At 39.4% G+C, this 19,482-nt stretch overlaps 1 protein-coding gene across 21 annotated transcripts in view; it reads right to left on the minus strand.

Moving 5' to 3' along the window:
• RASGRP1 (RAS guanyl releasing protein 1) overlaps window positions 1-19,482 on the minus strand; it is a 996,665-nt gene that overhangs the window by 639,082 nt on the left and 338,101 nt on the right. For 19 of the 21 annotated variants that reach the window (XM_068549078.1, XM_068549119.1, XM_068549136.1 and 16 more), the window contains one exon: window positions 11,168-11,263. The gene's annotated coding sequence lies outside the window, so the exon portion shown is untranslated. Of the gene's footprint in view, window positions 1-11,167; window positions 11,264-11,360; window positions 11,381-12,213; window positions 12,553-19,482 lie in introns of those variants that run through there. The other 2 variants (XM_068549111.1, XM_068549128.1) reach the window with 2 other exon arrangements.

The following is a 19,482-nucleotide window of genomic DNA, read 5'->3' on the forward strand; positions in this document are numbered from 1 at the left end:
TGACCAATCAGAAGCCAAAACTTCTCAACTGTATTTACTTCTTTTCCCCTTCCCATCAGATTTCTCTCTTACATTAATTTGAAATAAAGATCTTGAGTTAACAGGAGTCCATGGCAACTGATCTCCTTGAGAAAAACCCTGACAAGGATTCAGCTCAAAACTACCACAAAGTTTTTAGCATAATTTGAAAAATGCCACTTCATGGTAAAGTACAGTTGACTATAGTTCTAACAAAGTTTTTGAACACCAACTTAAATGGTTTTCATTATAAACTTATTAGGATGATAGATCTAACCCTGAAATTTTGATGGCTAACCATACAACTTCACTAGTGATAGTTCAGATTTTCCAAACATCTGCTTCTATTTATCTCTTTATTTTTCTCATATTTCCTCTGTGCTCATTGGCTGACCTTGACATCACAGCCAAACCCTAAATCAAAGCATTTTATCATTCTCCATTTTTTCCAAAGAAGGCCCTGAGTTTTTATTATCCAAGTAATAACAGACTCCATTTCTAGGACTTCTTTTCTTTAAGAGCCACATCATAAATAACTGGAATATTATGTTGACAAGGAAACTTCTGTTTTACATTTTTGGAAGAAACATGGTCAACAAGTTGAATAGGACCCCGGTTACTCTATGTAAATTGTTGGTGCATCTCCTTTCTGAACTATGATGACAAGCAGAAAATTGGGCATATCTGCATTTATATTATAAATTAATCAAAATTTGATTTTAAATAACACCAAGGGAACTCCTAAATTTGAAAAAAAACAGTCAGATGCCCTTGAAAATAAAGAGAATCTGATTAGACATTTGGGAGGGCATAAAATTCAGGGGTCTCAGAAGGTTAACCACAGAAGGATCACATGGTCCTAAGTAGGGAGTATCAAATGTGTCTTTCAAACTGTTGCCTCCAAAGAAGTTCAGTGATTTATCCAAGGTCACATACATGGATTTCTGCCCAAGTTAACCTTCCTCCCATTTAACTAGACACCATGTCTGAGAACTGAGTGTCTGACTCATTCTCTTCTAAGCCCTAGAGGGACAACGTTCTGCAATCCTCCACAGGTATTTTGGCAGTTTCTTGGGACATTTGACACAAAGCTCATCTCCATTCCTCTCTGAGAAGAGAATGTACTCACTCCATCAGGGACATCAGACCATCAGAGCAAATGGCCACTCCCAGAGCAAGATGGTGGCCTTGTGGGATTGGACAGGACCAGTCTACAATCCAGCTTCAAAGGACATTTATTGAGCACCTACTCTGCATCAGGCACTGGGCAGGTTCCTCCCACAGGGACTATCTCCCCCCCACCGCCAGGAGATTTACATACCTGACCTAACTCTACCACTAATTAGCCCGGAGAACTTGGACTTAACTGAGCATGTTTTCTTTCTACAAAACTGGAGAAAAGTTACCTGTGCTTCTTATCTTCTAGAATTGTCGTGTGGATCAAATGAATAAATGGCAAACCTTTTCTAAAAATGTTGTTCTTGAACTAAAATGTACATACAGAAAATCTCATAACCTAAGTGTATAGCTTGATACATTTTCACAAACTAAACACACCAGTGTAACCACCAAACAGTCCAAGACACTGAATATGACCCAGAAGCCCCTACCATGCTCCCTAATGGCCACCAACCCACCCAGATGTAACCACCATTCTGACTTCTAACAGTCTAAATTCACTGTGATTGTCTCTGTTATCTATGTAAATGGAGTCATACACCATATGCTCTTTTGTGTGTGGCTTTTGTTGTTCAGCATTATGTTTGTGGATTTCATCCACATTGTGATGTGCTTTTGTAGGTTCTTCATTCTCATTTTGTAGGACCCCACTGTATGAATAGGTAACATTTTATTTATCACTTCCACTGTTGTTGGGCATTTGAATAGTATCCAATTTTGGCCTACTACTAATTATTAACATGCTGGTACATGTCTTTCAGTGAACATATGTACTCACTTCTGTTGGATATACAATGGGGGTGTGTCTGCTGACTCAGAGGGTGTATGTATATTCAGCTTCAGGAGATGCTGCCAAATGACTTTCCAAAATAGTGGTTCCAACTTATCTTCCCAACAGTAATTCCTGAGAAATACCAACATTTGGTATTTTCAGGTTTTTCTAAAAAAAATTTAGTTAGATAAATTACTTCTCAGTGAAAACTGATCATCATTATTTTGAGTGACTGGATCCTTCTTACCTCAGAGCTCACCATATCACCACACATTAAGATTTCATATTCTCATACTATATGTCTGAGGATATTTTTATTATTTAACTTTAACAAATGCAGCATCTGGATCTATGGAAGTAAACTGAAATTAGGGTCACTGGATTATAATATTCATATTTATACTATTAGCTAGAAATAGGGCATCCCAAATTTATCTGAGTCTATCTGCAGTAAAATGTTTATTTCTCAACTGGTATTATGCCCTAGCAATAGCTATTATAAAGAGTAATTTAACTAAATAGCCAGTCTGGTAGCTCAAGATGAAGATATTTGCCTTAAAGGGCTTCTTTAGAAGGTGAGTTTTCAGAGAAACAGACTCACAGACATAGAGAACAGACTTGTGGTTGCCAAGGAGTGAGGGAGGGATGGATTGGGAGTCTGGGATTAACAGATGTAGAAGGGATGGATTGGGAGTCTGGGATTAGCAGATGCAAACTATTATAACAAGGTCCTACTGTATAACACAGGGAACTATGTTCAATATCCTGTGATAAACCATAATGGAAAAGAATATGAAAAATGATGTATATATGTATAACTGAATCACTTCGCTATACAGCAGAAATTAACACAAGATTGTAAATCAACTATACTTCAGTAAAATAAGTTTTTTTAAAAAAAGAAGATAAGGTTTCAGCTTGAAGGAGGCTTGTAGATGCCGTGGCCTACTTTCTCATCCTATAGGTGAGGAAACTGAAGACCAGAAAGAGAGAAGACTTGCCTGAGTTGCTAGAGGTACTTAGTATCAAAGCCAAGACCAGAACCTAAATCCCCAGAGCCTTCCTTGACCTCATTCCCTTCCTCTCTGCCTCAAACTGACCAAAGTTTCTTGAAGAGCTGCGGAAAAGATGCCACTGCACAGAAATGACCACAGAGGAAACCCAGTATGGACAGAACAATGAAGAAGACTGAGGAAAAGTCACTGAAGAGTGTGGCTGTGTGCAGGAGGGTCTTAGAGAAGCCAGGTGGTAGGGGTAAGCCAGAGTGAGGGTGGAATATCCAATGGGTCATAGCCTCAGGCTGCCCAAGGTTAGAGAGGAAGGTCACACAAGAACTGTCTCTGTCAATCATCCTCCCCCCAGCCTCACCAGCCTTCTGAGAACTTCCTTGGAAGTCTTGGTCTCCTTCTCACCACAGGTTGACCTTCTGTCCGGATAATTCTTTCCGTAATAGTCCCTCGTCCCACTTCTCCCTCTACCCAAATCATTCCTACACACTCTTCATCTCTCTGGGTCTTCTATCTCCAGAGCATATATTTAATCACCACGTTATTCCTCCCCCATGCCTGGCACTCGGTAGGTAAATAAATAATAATGAATAAATGGATGAATAAATGAATGAATGACTATGCTATCCATGCTAATTACCTAGGTGGAAATCCTTGCCTTGGTCCACTTATTGCAGCTTCTTGATCTTTTGTGGGGAGAAGGGATGGAGAGGGCTTTGCTGTTGTTTTTAAGTAATTTAAAAACTCGCCCCAAGTATTGATCCTAACATGCAACCAGAGTTGAGAACCACTGGACTAGAGTAATTGTTATCAATTCTGGTTGCACATGAGAATCTTTATTTTTTTTAAAGAAATAAACATTCAGTTGATAAAATTAAAATGAAATTTTTGTAACTTTTAATTTTTAAATAATTTGAGACTTACATAACAGTTGCAAAGATAGATATACTTTTAACAGTAAGAATAAGTGAGAAAAGACCACTTATTTATAATTATCTCAAAGCCTAGAGTGGTTTTGCTTTTCTACTCTTCTCTGCATACCACTTCCTACCACAATCACTCTTCATTTGCAAAAAAAAAAAAAAAAACCCAACAAAAACAAAAATAAAAGAGGGAGAAGGGAAGGAGGAAACAAAACAAAATAAAAACAGCCCGCATTACAGTACAGCAGAATGACTAGAGAAGAAAGAAGCCAGCATCAAGCTAAGAGGGAAAATATAAAAACAGGGGGATTAAATGACATCAATGCAGTGGTTTTGCTCAGGAAACAAAGAATGTTGGAATGTAAATGGCGAATTCCTGTCCTGAGGGACAAGTTTCAATTCTGTAACGGTTAATCATGAAAACATAATAGGGTTTAATCTCACCAAATAGAGACCGACCCTTAGCCAAGCACAGGTATGTTCCTTTGTATAATAGTTTATTTGCCCTCCCCTGCCCACTGCTTTCCATTATCACATTGTGAAGATTCTGCCTAGGAAATAAGGCAGAACAAAGCACAAGGTGAGTTAATAAATTCAATTCTTCTGACATAGCTTAAACAGTTCCTCCATCATCAGGCCCTTTAGGTCATATTCAGTGAATGTCCTACTGGTTTGAAGGAGTTCATCCATTCTGCTATTAATATCAGGTGGCAAATGATATGCCAGGAAAATATGGCAGTTTTTGCTGCTTTGTAAGGTTTAGGTTTAGAATTCAAAGGTAGTTACTTTCCTTTTAGCATAGAGGGCAGAAGAACAGAAGTTTAACCTAACAGGAGCTGGAGTCTTGCCCGCTTAGTCCTGTGGACTTGGGCAATTTATTTCTCCCCCCTGTGGTTCAGCGGCCTCATCTACAAACGAGGAGTAATAAGAGTACCTACTTCATAGGGTTGTTAATAGAATTTAATGAGTTAAGTATTACATGTCAAAAGCTTGGCATGTAATAAGGGCTCATGGTGTGTAAGCTATAATCATCATTAGCTTCTTTGTTTATAAAATTGGTTTGCTATACCCACTTGTTTTGAAAATGTGTATTCATCCTGACATAACTGACATATCAGGGAACAGTTTGAGCATAAAGCAAAATTTAAGTTTGCTATGTGCACCCAGCTCAACTGAGCTATGTAAGAATACAGAAAACACACTTATGCACATACCTAGTGTATGCCTAGAAATATCTACCAGCTACTGCAGTTCACCATGTGTGTGATGAACCACATTCATCTACATCCATTGTTACAACTTTTGGTCTGATTTCAGTAACCTCATTCTACCCCTTCACAGTAATTCATCAACTGCCACCTTTCTAACACCCACTTCCACAAGCAAACTTCAATCTTTTTCACAGTAAAGTGCTACATTTATTGTAGAGTTTATGTATTTCTTAACCATTTAACATGTGTAAAACTGTATTACCATTTTTATTAGGTTTGTCTTTTTTATATGTCACTGATGGAGTTTTGGATTATTGTGCCCTTAACCGCATTTTTCCCACAAGCCCTGTGGCTCTTGTTGTGCAATTCTGCAGAGTGCTATAGGAACACATATACTGCATTGTAAAAGAACTGACTGTAATTAGCATATTTGCCACTGCACAGATCACTGACGTGATGAGCTGAACTAAAAATGAATATCTTTTCCACTTACTCTATTTAAATAGCATCACAAAGACTACTTTATTACAATAACTAAACTCAAATAGTGTTACAAAACACATATAAAGATCCTTCCCTGAAAAATTTTAGGACAAAATCCAAGAGAGCTCTTCCACTAGTAGGAATAGCAGTTTCACTTATGCGTAGCCTTATTTCTAGGCCTGATTTGGATGCTTCTTTCTAACTTACTAGGAATCCCTGTCTAGGTTTCAGATTTCTGCCATAGTAAACCCACAAGCTCCCACCTACAGACATACTCGTTTAAGGAGTCATTTCTGTGATTTTATCCATTTCTTCATTCAACAACACTAAACAGGCCTACTATGTCCAAGGAGCCAGAGAAATTGAAGACAAAGATAAATGAAATACTTCCCTTTACTTAGACAAACTCGAGGTCTTCATATTCCTGATAGAGTTATTCCCAAGAGGGTTCAGCTTACTCATACCTCTGCATTAAAACTAAATAAAATTTTAAAGTAATATAGCAAGAACACCTGCTATTACTTCCTTTTTCCTTTTTTCATTCCTACTAAGAGGCATTCACAGTAAAAAGAAACAAAGAAAAGTTTGGACCAAATAGAAAAGAGCTGGCAAAGTAGTAGATTTTAATCCAATCAATAATCACATTAAATGTGAATAATCTAAACATACCAATTAAAAAGAGACTGTCAGTTTAGATAAAAAGGCAACACCTAACTAGATGCTGCCTACAGACAAAGATGATGGTGAAGTTGTAAAGGGGGTGTGCATATTTGGGGTTTTGGGGGTTATTGATTTGGGTGGTAGTTGTACAAAGTATTTCCTTCGTAATTGCTTGTTAAACTCCATTTTATTTACTTGATATGTATATTCCCAATAAATAAATAAAGTTAACTGGCAATCAAAAAAATAAAAATAAAAAAAAAAGAGGCATTCACAGTAATAGCTACTGGCTAATAGCTTTTTTAAAAAAACTAAATATAATAATCCCTTCTGTCGACTCCTTTACTGCTCACAATTAGGCTTCAAATACTTATTTTTTTAAGCTACCTTAGCTTTAATGGTAGATAATTACATATTTTTTTTTACAGAATTTTAAATAGAATATCATATGATATAACATATGTTAAAACAGAACATGAACATCATGTTGAAAAGGAAAGTGTGGTTTCTAGAAGAGAGGATACTGACCTTTCTCACATCTCTGTTTATATCTGAACAAGAGAAAATATATGTAATTTCCAAGAGAGTAAGAGGAGGACCAGGATAAGAGGGGAACACCTTTCCAGCAGGGGAAGTAGGAAAATCACGAGGGGGTCTCCAGGAGAATGTTCCCAAGGGCTTTTTTTATACCTATCTGGTTGAGACGACTGAGATCTCATCCTGTGTGAAGGCAGCTGAAGGCACTAGAAGGCCATGGGAGGCACTGTGCCTTCCTGTACCGTATTTGTATCATCGTGAAGTTCCAAGTCAACGTTAAGGTTTCACATATGATTAAAGTGAGTCATCTCTATCAATCGAGCTCTTCCATGAGGCTCCTGGAGTTCAATGTTTATTTTAATACGACCTTGGATTCCATAGATTATAAATTCTACTTAATTCCTTTAGTCTCTGGTGAAATTAAGCAAGCAATCACCACTTTTGAGTCTTCAAACTTTTGTTAATCCAAAATATGCATTTTAAAATTCTCCCATCTCCCAAGACTTCAGAGCTGGTAAGGAACACGTCTAAGACCTATTCAGCTCCCTAAACTTTAATATTCTGTATACCATATTCTGCTACATGTTAAATGCTAAGTGCAGTGAAGTCCAGAAACTTAAGTGAGTGGGAGCCTTGTTTTAGTTTGAGTGTTTATTGGCAAGTTCCAAGGACTGGGGTAAGCTGTCAGGAAGGAGTCTTGGAAAGCAAGCTTAGTAAACAGGAAAGACAGAACTTCAGTTGGTCCTCATTTCAACGTCCTGCTTGCACGTTTCAAAGGTCACCAAGGAGAATGCCATTCTGTTGGAAATACTGTGTAATATATAAGGACAGAACTGGAAATTAGGACCTAAATGTTGAGAACCAAATATAGTAGACCTTTCTTCTTAAAGTATACGTAGACTGAGGTTGCTAGAATTAAAACAGATTTTAACCACAGAAGAATTAATCCAACCTTAAATTTCTGGGTAAAGTTCAGAGCAAAATATGTGCAAAACAAAATTGAGATCATTCCTGAATAACCAAGTTAAACCTTTTGAGACAGTGAAAGGAAAACAGTTCCTGCCTCCCTCTCTTCCTCCCACTCTCTTTCTGTCTCTCTTTTTATCTCCCTCACACACAAACTCTTCAAACCAATATAAAAAGTTACCAAAAAATACAGATTTTTAAATTATACAAAATAAACTCTAAATATATTTGGAGTGTTGGGGTTTCTATTAATACTAAATTAAGCAATGCAAAGAATTTAAGCAAAGTTCTACTTCACTGCCCCTCCAAATGTAGTTTTATAATCGGTATGCAGATGTTAATTAGTAGGAAGAAAGTGCCTAATGGATCAGAAATATTATCTAAAAATATCCAGGTAGAAAGAATGCTTTTCCTCTAACTAAATACTACTGAATCCCAGGAATCAAACCAAGAGAGTACATAACAGAGGAAAGAAGATCAAGATGCCACTATTCTGTTTGTCAACTGACCACTTCTTGATCTCTCAGTTAAGCAAAGTCACCCTTTGCTGCTTTGCATTTTCTCAGACAGTAGAAATGAAATTAACCCCATCCAAAGTTCCCTGAAATTCACATGCACTTACCTAAGCTCCTAATACCCTGAAGTTTTATAAGCAACACTATTTCATTTTCCTTTAACAAGCAAAGTTGTGTATTAAATTCCCACCACCTGCCATGTAGTGTGCTCTAATGTGATCCTCACTATCACCGCCTGTGGTGGAGGTGGAAGTGGGGAGACACCACTCACTCTGCCTCCCTGAATCTGGGGCTCTCATGTGGCCCTCTAGCGCACCTGGAGAGCAGTCTTTGTGTGAGTTCTGGGAGCTGCCTGGCTACGCTTAGAGAAATAAGTGATCCACATTTCTTCCGGGGGTGGTACTCAGGCAGGCACTCTCTGATCTGAGCTGGTTCCTTTGCTCCGACCACCTAACATTTAACTCCTTCTCTGAAAGGAAAGATGTACTGGTTGGAAAACAAAAACGACCAGAAGAGGTGGCAGAAGTCCTGGATTTAGAAACAACCAGATTCCTGGGGGTTGAAGATATGTTGAGACAGTCTGCATGAAACCATCTCTGGGAACACACAGCAGATACAACACCACAAATGAAGCCATCAGTGACCTTCAATTTTGGGAATGAAGCTGAAGGACAGGTCTCATTGGCCTTGACTCAAACCTAGCTCCAGAGTCAACCGTCATCTCTCAGGAAAAGAGAAGCTTAGACAAGATTCAACATGAAAAACATCCTGGGCCTTGGACGTTCTTGTCCAAGTAGAGTTTGTATGAACCTTCAAAGCCTTCTTATTGCTGGAAAGGTACAGTGGTACTACACTGACTGGCAAGCGTAGACTTCATCATTAAATATCCACCTAAGCCTTCGTTCAGTGCTCAATTAAATGTAGGATTTCCATCCCCAAAGCATACCAGATGGCAAGGCCTGGGTGTTCTGAATACTAATAGTTTTGCTCCAGATAAGCCCAAGGGAGCAGTTATGGCTTCTACCTTAAACTCTCAGCTTGGCTCAGCTTGGCTAACTTCACCCTGACTTCTCTATCTTCCTTCTCTCTCCTCTTCTTAACTCCAAGCAAAATCAAAGCTCTTCCCCCTCCAATGCTTGGTCATCTCTTTATGAAAGTTTTCAGTACCGGAGGACTTTGGATAGATTTGTCAGGCCCTAGCTTGACTTGTCTGAGGTCCTTAATTGACAGATTCACATGTGCCCCATTCATGAACCAAACCTGATCAAGATAGGGGCCCCACTAGTCAGTGCTGAGGGGAATTAGTCTTCTGCTGTCAACTAGTAGTTTTCAACTACGGTGATTTTTTGTCCACCCAGACATATTTGTCAAAGTCTGGAGACATTTACAGCTGTCACAACTCGGGGGGGGGGGGCGGGTATTAGTAGCAACTAATGCATAGAGGTGAGGGCTGCTGCTAAATATTCCACAATACACAGGGCAGTCCCTCACAACAAAGAATCATCTGGCCCCAAATATCAATAGTGCTGAGGCTGAGAAACCCTGCTGAAGTCTTAATCCCAGAACTGGGCCATGGAACCCACGCTCATTCTGAGTTAAACTTCACTCTAGCCCCCTATTGTATCCTCCTTGTCAGTTTGATTTCTGCCTCATGTGCCTGCCCCATGCTCTGGTTCTTCCCTGCAGGGCCTGAAATCTTGCTCTGAACCCTGCCTGCTTGGCTCTGGCTTGACACTTTGGCTTTTGCCAGAGCCCTCCCCTGGATCTTATAATTGGAGTCCTATCCACCTGGACCCACAGAGTCATGACCAATCTTTTCTTTAGCGTTTTTGCTGTGAGAATCCCCACTGCCAATCCCTACTTACCAGATCATACCACAAAAACAGGAACAGTGAAATCAGCCTGATTCACAGCCCCACTGGATGTTGTATTCCGGACTGCTGACTGCCCTTCTCAGGGGCCGGTCCCACAATTTGATCAAGCCACCCAATCTGGGTCTCATTTCTTCCCCCTTTCCCCTAAGTCTGTGTCACTGAGATTACAAAATGACTTGAGGCTGAGTTGACTTCTCCAGGATGCTTTGAGAGAAAGAATAATTTCTAATGCAGCATCACTGAGCGCTATGCTAAGGGTAACACTCTGCAATTCAGACATTTCCACCTAAGCTTTAGAACCATGATGATTCAGGCAGGATGCTATTCTAGAACAATGATGGCCATTTTTCAGAAGCCACCAAAAGTATTACGTCTTTCACTCTCTTTCTCTCTCTTTAGTAATTATTTCGAATTGTTACATGATTAGCCATCCCCCAGCCTTCCATTAGAGAAGCAACCCATAACTATTTCCCTGGAAGGTGCAGCCACACACCCTGCCAGGATGTCATGCTGCTCCCAGGCACAATATACAAGTATGCCCATGCATCTCTGCCATGACAGAGAATGTCATTTCCAGGAGAACTTTGGCTTCTTGGCCTCATTCCAGATGGATTCAAAAGAGGAAAGGAGACAGACAAAGCAGTAGATGGAAAGTAGCTGGCAGGAGCAATTCTGTCCACAAACATCTGCATGACCAAGAAATGAGTGCAGGTTTGCAGTACACTAATGTACACCTGGGTGGGGTGACAGCAGAGCAGAGTGGGTGGGGACGCTTGCTCGAAGCAGTTGAAAATCAGGGTCCACCCAACCAGAGCCGAGAGTAATATGTGAGTGACTGTAAGAACCATGATCACTTTGTAGTAAAATCAAGTTATCAGAGTGGGGCTCAAAGACAGTGGAATTTCAACCTTACTGGTTTTGGCCCCTATTCTTACATTTGCATAGCTGCTTCAAATGCTAGTTCTAATGGCTTCTGAAGATGCTCTGCAAGGAAGATTCCCAAGAAACTAATAAAGAAGTACCTGAGGCACAAGAAATGATCATCAAAACTCATCCTTCCCGAATACAGTGAAAAATCAACAATTTTCCCAAGAAATCTGCATCACCAGAAGTCCTTCCTAAAAAAAAAAAAAAAAAAAAAGAAATTAGAAGTGAATGAACACAGCAATCAAACCTAAAATATTGCAACGCTTTGAAAGAACACAGAGATGAAACCTAAAAGATTGCCCCATTTTCAAGGTTCTATCGATCTAAAGTAGTAACTTCGTATTTTTAAAATATAAATTTAAAAAGCACAGCGCCTCCTTTTTAATCCTTCTGGATTCATCGAGACATAACTCCTGGTTGAACAGCAGTTGAACACACATGCTATGTAGCTTTTTCCGTGGTGGTGATGAATTTCTCTTAAGCTCTCCAAACCATTCCACGTCAACATTCTTGATTTATGTTGGCAAAAAGCAGCTTCCTGGGGTTTTGGTTCCCCCTGAACTCTGTGCCATTGCAGAGCCCATGTGCCCCATGGAGGCAGAGATGCACGAATCTGAGCGACATGAGTTACTCTCAGGTATCACCAGAGAATGCAAATGGGCTAGGGTGGTGAAGCAACAACCCACGAGTAAACTTTCAAGCCGTAGCTGACAATGAAAATAACACCAGAAGACTTAAAACGCACAGGCGATCAAGTAGAGCAGTGTGCTTTTCCTGACTGGGCAAGATCCGGATTTTCCGCTGTAAGCACACTCCCTTATCAGCTCCATTTTCATTGGTTCCCGATTTTTTAGGCATCTCCCAGGTAATTATGAGTTAGGTCCCTATTAGTCATGTTAATTATATAACGGTGCCTAAATTTCTGCTTTTTGCATTAATTGTTTTTCATAGAGTAGTAAAGACTAATCATCATTTGACTGGAATTGCAAATCTTTTTTCCCAACACATTGAGAAGATTTTCGGTGGATCCAACAAGTGGATTTCAGAGAGACTGGCAGTCCATGAGTTGGGCCCTTGTGCATTTCAAAATGGCCTGTGTACTATCACCATTGCACTCAATTAACCTGAACAACAAATGTACCTTATTGCCTGAATTGAGTCTTCTTTACCATGTCAATCTAAGCCAGGCTTTATCTGCATCAATGGAGAAATCTTTCCCAGCTGCTGATACTTCTTTCTATGTGGAGAATATGTGCCTTATCATTGCACTTCTGGACTGTTTCCATACTTCCATTCACTCTTCCCTTGACAGTACACATAAACCACACCCTCCAGTGTCAGCTTTATCGGTCATAAAGATGATGTTTTAGTCTATTTTGCCTTACTCTCTTGTCTTATTTCTCAACTGTGTTTGAATTCGGGCAGAGAAAGAGAGTTTTCCCTAGCATACCCCAACATTTGGTGCATTCACTGGGAACACCGAGAAATGAAACAAATGGCTGGAATGTTGGGGAATAAAATAAATATGTTAAAAGATCTTGAGGGGCATTGGGCTTTGGATTTTTATGTATGGGAGAGATCTTTGGGTTGTAGAGGCTTTTATTGGCTCACAAGGTTGCTTGTTGCACTTGGAATTTTTTAAATTCCGTGACATGGAAAAGGGAGCATAAGCTTTAGGCCACACGTGATATTTCAACTCTGATAGATGATTGCAACATATCCTATGGTTGCTTTATATGGACTGTTTTTCATATGTGGCTCTTTGTTTATTTATGTATTGTAACAGCCAAAAGGAAAGTTGCTTGGCCCTCAGCAAAGACACAATTCTCAGGAGAATTACCAGGACAACTGGGCCTCACCAATGTGCCAAGGCACATGTGTGGGAATGACCTCATCGGCTACCACCTGCATGGGGCCTAGAAAGGCCTGGACTTTAGTGGGCACGGGCAATCCCACGGTGAAGTCTTGGCCTTAACACACACGTGCTGATGATTCAGGACCGCCAGCATATGCTGGTAGGACTCAAGGCCACACACTGAGTAAATGGCCAAGCTAGGATCTGAAAGCAGGCTGGTTTTGCACCAGAATCTAAGTTTTTAACAACCCGTGTTGGTTTCCTTTCACTGCTGCAACACACTTAGTGAGCTAACACAACATAAATTAATTTTGTTACAGTTCTGGGGGCCAGAAATCCAAAAATGGGACTCACTGGGCTAAAATCAAGGTGTTGGCAGGGCTGTGTTCCTTCCGGAGGCTCTAGGAGAAAATTCACTTCCTTACTTTTTCCAGCTTCTAGAGGCCACCTGTATTCCTGGGCTCATGGCCCCTTCCTCCATCCTTAAAGACAGTAGCACAGCATCTCCAAATCTCTGGCTCTCACACTCTTGTCTCCCTCTTATAAGGGCCCTTGTGATTATATTGGGCCCACCTAGATAATCCAGGATAATCTCCTCATTTCAAAATTCTTAATTGAATCTGCAAAGTCCTTTTTGCCATGTAAAGTTATATCACATGTTCCATGGACTAGGTCGTGGACATCTTCAGGGGACCATTTATTATCCTGTCTACCACGCCAGCACACATCCACATGGAAATTGCATTTTGGATCATGGTCTTTGAAAACATACTAAGCCCCACATTCTGGGAATGTCATTTTTGCTGGGATGATTGCTTTAGGGGGTTGAGGTTTGGCTTCTCTTCTAAATGTGGTGGGTATGGCTCACTACTGAAAATATATTTTTGAAACTTTTAACCATTAAATCTATGAGCAACCTGGCATTGAACAGTATACTTTTTGCAAGAACCACACTAACCCCAGTGAGAGAAAGCCTGGGCTGCAAACACTGGCAGATCCCCTTCCTCTGCCAAGGCTGTGGAAACACCTCAACCCGACACTTAAAGAGAAGAGAATTACTTACTTTGGACTTAATTCATAAGAGCAATAGAACCTAATTTCAGACTATAATTCCTTTGGGCTTTGTCATCTTTAGACTTAAACTTGTGAAGGGATTAGTGTCTGGATTTTAATTTTTCTGAGAGAATTACGATGGGAGAAATTGTATTCAAATTTAGGGCATCTCCACATTGCTGGCCTTTTATTAAGAGACTTTCTTTCTGCATTTCTCTTTGATTTTATTGCAGAACCTCTGAGAGGTCATACTAGACAGTTGTAGTAGGACAGAACTTGGGAAGGGAAAGAAAAAAGGGGGTACATTTTTGGTCTTCGAGTTAATTTAATTAATGCATTGTTCTGACCCATTTCAAGGCCTTCTGGGGCAAACTCTCCTCCCGACAGGTGGAGACCTGCCCAAACCAGCCCTGCTGGGTGAGGTGGTTTAAGCCCAGGCAGGATTCGGTGTCTGCGGTCATGGCTGGAAAGTTGGCTGTGGCCAGCTGTTGTAAGCTGGTCCTGTGCTCCAGGATTCCAGGGGGCTTCTTCCCTTTGTAAGCCTTGAATGGAGGCCCCGGCATTGTGGCCACCAGGAAATATAGCACATTCTCTGATATTTGGTTTGTTAAGTTAAAAGGTGATACTCTGGACTCCATCTTGCCTATTCCTTTGTCTTCTTTTCGGTTGGATTCAAATTTGGGTAAATCACAGGAGTGTTAGTTATTGGGCTCCCATGAACTTTCCAGCAAATCTTTTTTCCATCTAGACTGTTGTATTAGTCTGCCAACCCAACTCTCTTTTTCCAGGCAATCCTTGCAGGCATTTGAGTTTGCACTCTTTTGCTTAGAACAAGAGATCTTAACCCTTTTTGTGACATGAACCCCTTTGTCAGTCTGGAAAATCTGTGGACATTTCTCAAAATAATGTCTTTTCAGGCCTAACATAAAACAGAGGATTACAAAGTAAACGAATCATACTGAAACACACTTCTCAAAAAGTGTTGAAAAACAAATCTGAAATACAATGAATATGAATCTTTTTTAGCATATTAAATAACAAGATCTAGTAGTGAACCAGTAAGTATTATAATTTCAGTGCATTGAGCAGCAAAAACAATATTTCAAGGTATCTCTAGCCACTGTAAGTAATAGAAATTGTAAATATCTGTGACATCTATTGGTGACAACGTGACAGGAAATGATAATTCTGATGTGATATGTTGTCCACCTTCAAAAATGAAAGAAATGTCAAATTTCAGTAAAAAGTGAAAGTAAATATGCAATTTTTTTCCTTTTCAAGTTCATGAACTCTCTCCATGGAAACCCAAGTTATTAACCCTGGGCTTAGACTGGCTGCCTATTGCTTGTCTTCTGTATAAAATTCCAAGTTATCTACTTTCCCTAAAGGTCCTCTATCAGATCTCACTGTAGTTCTTCACACCTCACCAGTCTCATCCTGCATCACTCCTCAAGGCTGATCTGCTTTTAACTGAAGCAAATCAAATTTTTAACACTAATACACAAAATATTCAGATTTGTATACACATGTATTTCATTCCTTCAAGTGATCACTCCTGAGCCTTATTCACTAGGCATTCAGTTGTACGTGGTTCTTTAGCAGTCTTGTCTTCGTGTGTAGGAAAATGCCGTAGTATCTCATCTCATTGAAAAGATATGAATACCTGCTGAGTTTTCATAGAAGTGTAAATTCAATGAGAGCAGAAAATTCACCTGTCTTATTTATCACTGTACCCTCAATTTGGGGCACATAGAACCTCAACAACATTTGTGGAATAAAAAAACCAATCTACTATCCAATGATAAACTCAGATTTCCTAGTGAAGCAAATATGTACTAAAGAGGATATAAGTTATCTGGGAAACAAGAGTGCACTCTTGATGAAGTTGGCTTTAATGCTTGGAATGTCTATTTCCTTATTATTAGACAATATGAAGGTTTCTCCTTGCAAATGCTGCTCATATACACAGGGAATGAACAGGTACCTTATTTTTTTCTTAGAAAAGATGTAGTGAAAGTGTGTATCAATTCTCTCATTGCCTTTAATGGAGATAAACATAAGTTTTGTATTTTGGGAACTGTTCCAGACAGGGTCTTCATAAGTACCTCCTATTATGACGTTCCAGATGCTTTAATAAGCATTTTTGCTCAGTGAATCATGTTAACCTTTGCTCCTTTCATATTACTCAACAGCTCAGGACTCCACTATTTTTTCCTGAAATATATGGATACTTTTTTAAAACATAAAAAATATCAGTTAAATTTTATCTTAGGTTTTAAAAATTTGTATAGATAGAGCAGTTGTTTCTCAGTGGTGGTTGTTTTGAATGGGGGTTGGCATAAATGGATTTGTTTTCTGAGTGGTAGTAAAATACAACATTAATATATCATAATTTGTTTTTTAAGACCTTAGATTGTTTTTCAAACTGAAGACTGAGCTCTATCAGTAGGTTGTGAAATCATTTTAGTGGGTCACAAACATTGTTTCTGAAAGTAAAATAGAATAAAGTAGAAAATATCAGAATGCATTATACATAGGAAGTAATGTTTGATAAAACTCGTGTGTGTGTGTGTGTGTGTGTGTGTGTGTGTGCGTGAGTGCGCGCGCGTGCATGTGTGTGTTTACTAAGGGGCAATCTAAATGTATTTCTGACTATGGTTCATGGTCAAAACATTTAAAAAAACATTAATTATGATCATTTTATTGAGCTTACAGATTAAGAAAAAACTGTGGCCTCAATACAACCCTGCCTAAGGTCAAAGGGTTTTGGACAATTTAAGCAACATTTTATCTCTGGACTCCAATTCCAATCCAATGCTCTCTCGAAAATAAAAAGGACTTTATTTTTATTTGTTCAGATTTTTTGTTTTCTTCTGTTTTCTCTACAGTGAACCACAGGAGATTCATGAATCTAAGGAGGACATAAGGAGAATCTGAGGAGGACCTGTCTGCATCAGTCCCCTGTGTTGTGATCATATTTTGCTGCATGTCGCTGGCCATCTCAGAACAAAGAGGAAGAATCAGCACCTCAAGACGATATTTTCACAATAGCTGAAAAGCTCATTCTCTCCTTGATCCCAGAGATGATCTCTCGCTCTATTCTTTGACAAGCAGCAGACTGTGGAAACAGGGCAGTGTTTTTCCAGAGATAAACAAGGTTAATGGATATTCCATGATGGAAAGCTGCCTGTTCTACATGCTGCCAGCTCGCGTTCAAAGGAACTTAGAGAAAGGTTGTCTGGCTTTCACTCACATCACCCCAAGGCTTTAGATTACCCAACACAGGCAATAAACATACTTCTTCCTTGTTTTCCTGACTGCCTAAGCTCTTTAATGGGGAACTCTGAACTACAGACCAGCTCCTACTACCATCTAAGGTCCCATGCAGTAGGGTCCTACTGGGTCATATGCTGTGACTTAGTCAGGAGCATCAGATCCCAACATGTTAAACTCAAGTGGAAATGGCAGAAATAGGCAAGCCCCTCCCCCTTTTTACATTGTTTGAAAATAACAATAGTTATAACCAAGATACATGAAGTTTCCATTGGAAAAAACAAACAAACAAAAAAAGAACATTGATGATGAACTTAAGTCCATTATTACTAAAGAAGCAGCATCCAACAGGTTGCAACTAATTTATGCCCTCAGAATGAATTATGTACCCCAACTACCACACTTCATCAGCCAGAGGGTTAATGGGAGACCCTCGGGGTGATTTCGTTTAATGCCTAAAAAACAAACAGAGCGTTGACCTTTTAGAAAAACTCAAGTCTACCTATCCAAATAAATCAGATCTCTGATAAGAAAACTCACATTCCAAACTACCTTCAAACAACAGCCATGAATATAAACAAGAGAAAGAGAAACATCCCGATTATGCTAAGTCTTCCATAAGAGTTACCCCCTGCCTGTAATCCCCAGATTGCATAAATCATGTAGCCTTGAATTAAAACTGGCCTGTAAATCCAAGGAAGACCTGAGGATGAACAAAAATTCCAATCAGTCTTGCTCATTGCAGCTATTTTAGTAGTCCTGAGGAGGTACTCACTAAATCTTTGATGAATGAATGAATGACTCTGCTGGTGGGAACTGAAACAGATCAACATGTGATTGTGTGAACCTAATATTCATTTTGCAGATGGGTTATCTGTAGGCAGGCTTATTTTTTCTAACTCTTCGCAAGGCATAAATAACTAACAGGCCAGTATTAAGGTGCAACCCAAACTTAACCCCACGGAGATTTTGTTCTGCTTTGTTTTGTTTATTTTTTAAATCCTCCTTGGAATTTAACTAATGAGAAGACAGAACAATTTGCATGTTTTGCAATTACGCAGGTCAGAAGACTAAGCAGAAGAGCCTTCCCATTAGTAGACACTGACCCTAATGAGTTAGGGCTTGACCATGCCTGTTTTTGAAAGGCCACAGAACTTTAACCAAGTTGATGTGGAACAAAAATTGATGCCATGTTCAGTATGACAGTAAGGGCCGGTCTTAATTGGTAATGATGTTACCACTTCTTTCATTTAACAGTGACTGAATACTGTATTAGTCCCAATAGGGTAGGTTATGCTGCAGTAACAAATGTCACCAAATCTCAATGCCTTATCCCAACAAAGGTATGTATCTCAATCACACAAAGTATTCTGCAGTTCCAGTGATCCACCATCAACTTTTACCTTTCGATAACATGGGTATCTAGGTCCAAGTTGACACCTTTTATTTATATAGGGTGATGTGACTAGCTGTGAACCAAAATGACAGGTGTCAGTTTGGGCTTAGTTATTTAGAAGTGGGGATGAGTTCTAACCTTTCTCTCTTTTTCTAGTACAGAAACCTTAGAGATGACACATTGAGATGAAGGTATCCCATGATGGAGGTAGCCTCGATAGGATCCTTGTGAAGTACTAAATTGTTCTTTCATAGCTGCTATAGGCAAGAAAATGAGATATAGGCTGAGGATGTTTAGGCAAACAAAAAAGTACACACGGACACTGTTGGAATTTGTGTCATTCTAGCACTCGTCTCTAGCACCCTAGCCTTTCATTCATCCATCCATTCATTTATTCTCTAAGTGACTCATTCATTTATAATACATTTATTGAATACCTATCTGCCAGAATTTGTGCTTGGTGACAGCATAAAAAGATGACTAAAAGTGATCTCTTTTATCAAGAAATTCATAGTCTAACATGCGAATTAATGTATAAATACTACTAAAACCGTAATTCAGTATAAGGCCAGCTATGATAAAAATATATATTAAATGTTATAGAAATACATTCATTCATTTATCCACTCAGCCAGCAAATGCCACACACCACGCTAAGCAGAGAAACTAAATAATTTTCACTGGCTACAGTGAGGAGGGAATTAAAAGAAATATTTGAGTTGATCACTAAAGGACGAGTATGCGTTTTCCCTGAACATGACAGATCTTTATTCAGATCTTCAAGTGATAAAACGCACCCAACTATTTTTTGCTACAGAATCTAACCGTTGAGA

Source organism: Eschrichtius robustus, chromosome 1 (genome assembly GCF_028021215.1).
Source record: "Eschrichtius robustus isolate mEscRob2 chromosome 1, mEscRob2.pri, whole genome shotgun sequence".
NCBI classification, from domain to species: Eukaryota; Metazoa; Chordata; class Mammalia; order Artiodactyla; family Eschrichtiidae; genus Eschrichtius; species Eschrichtius robustus.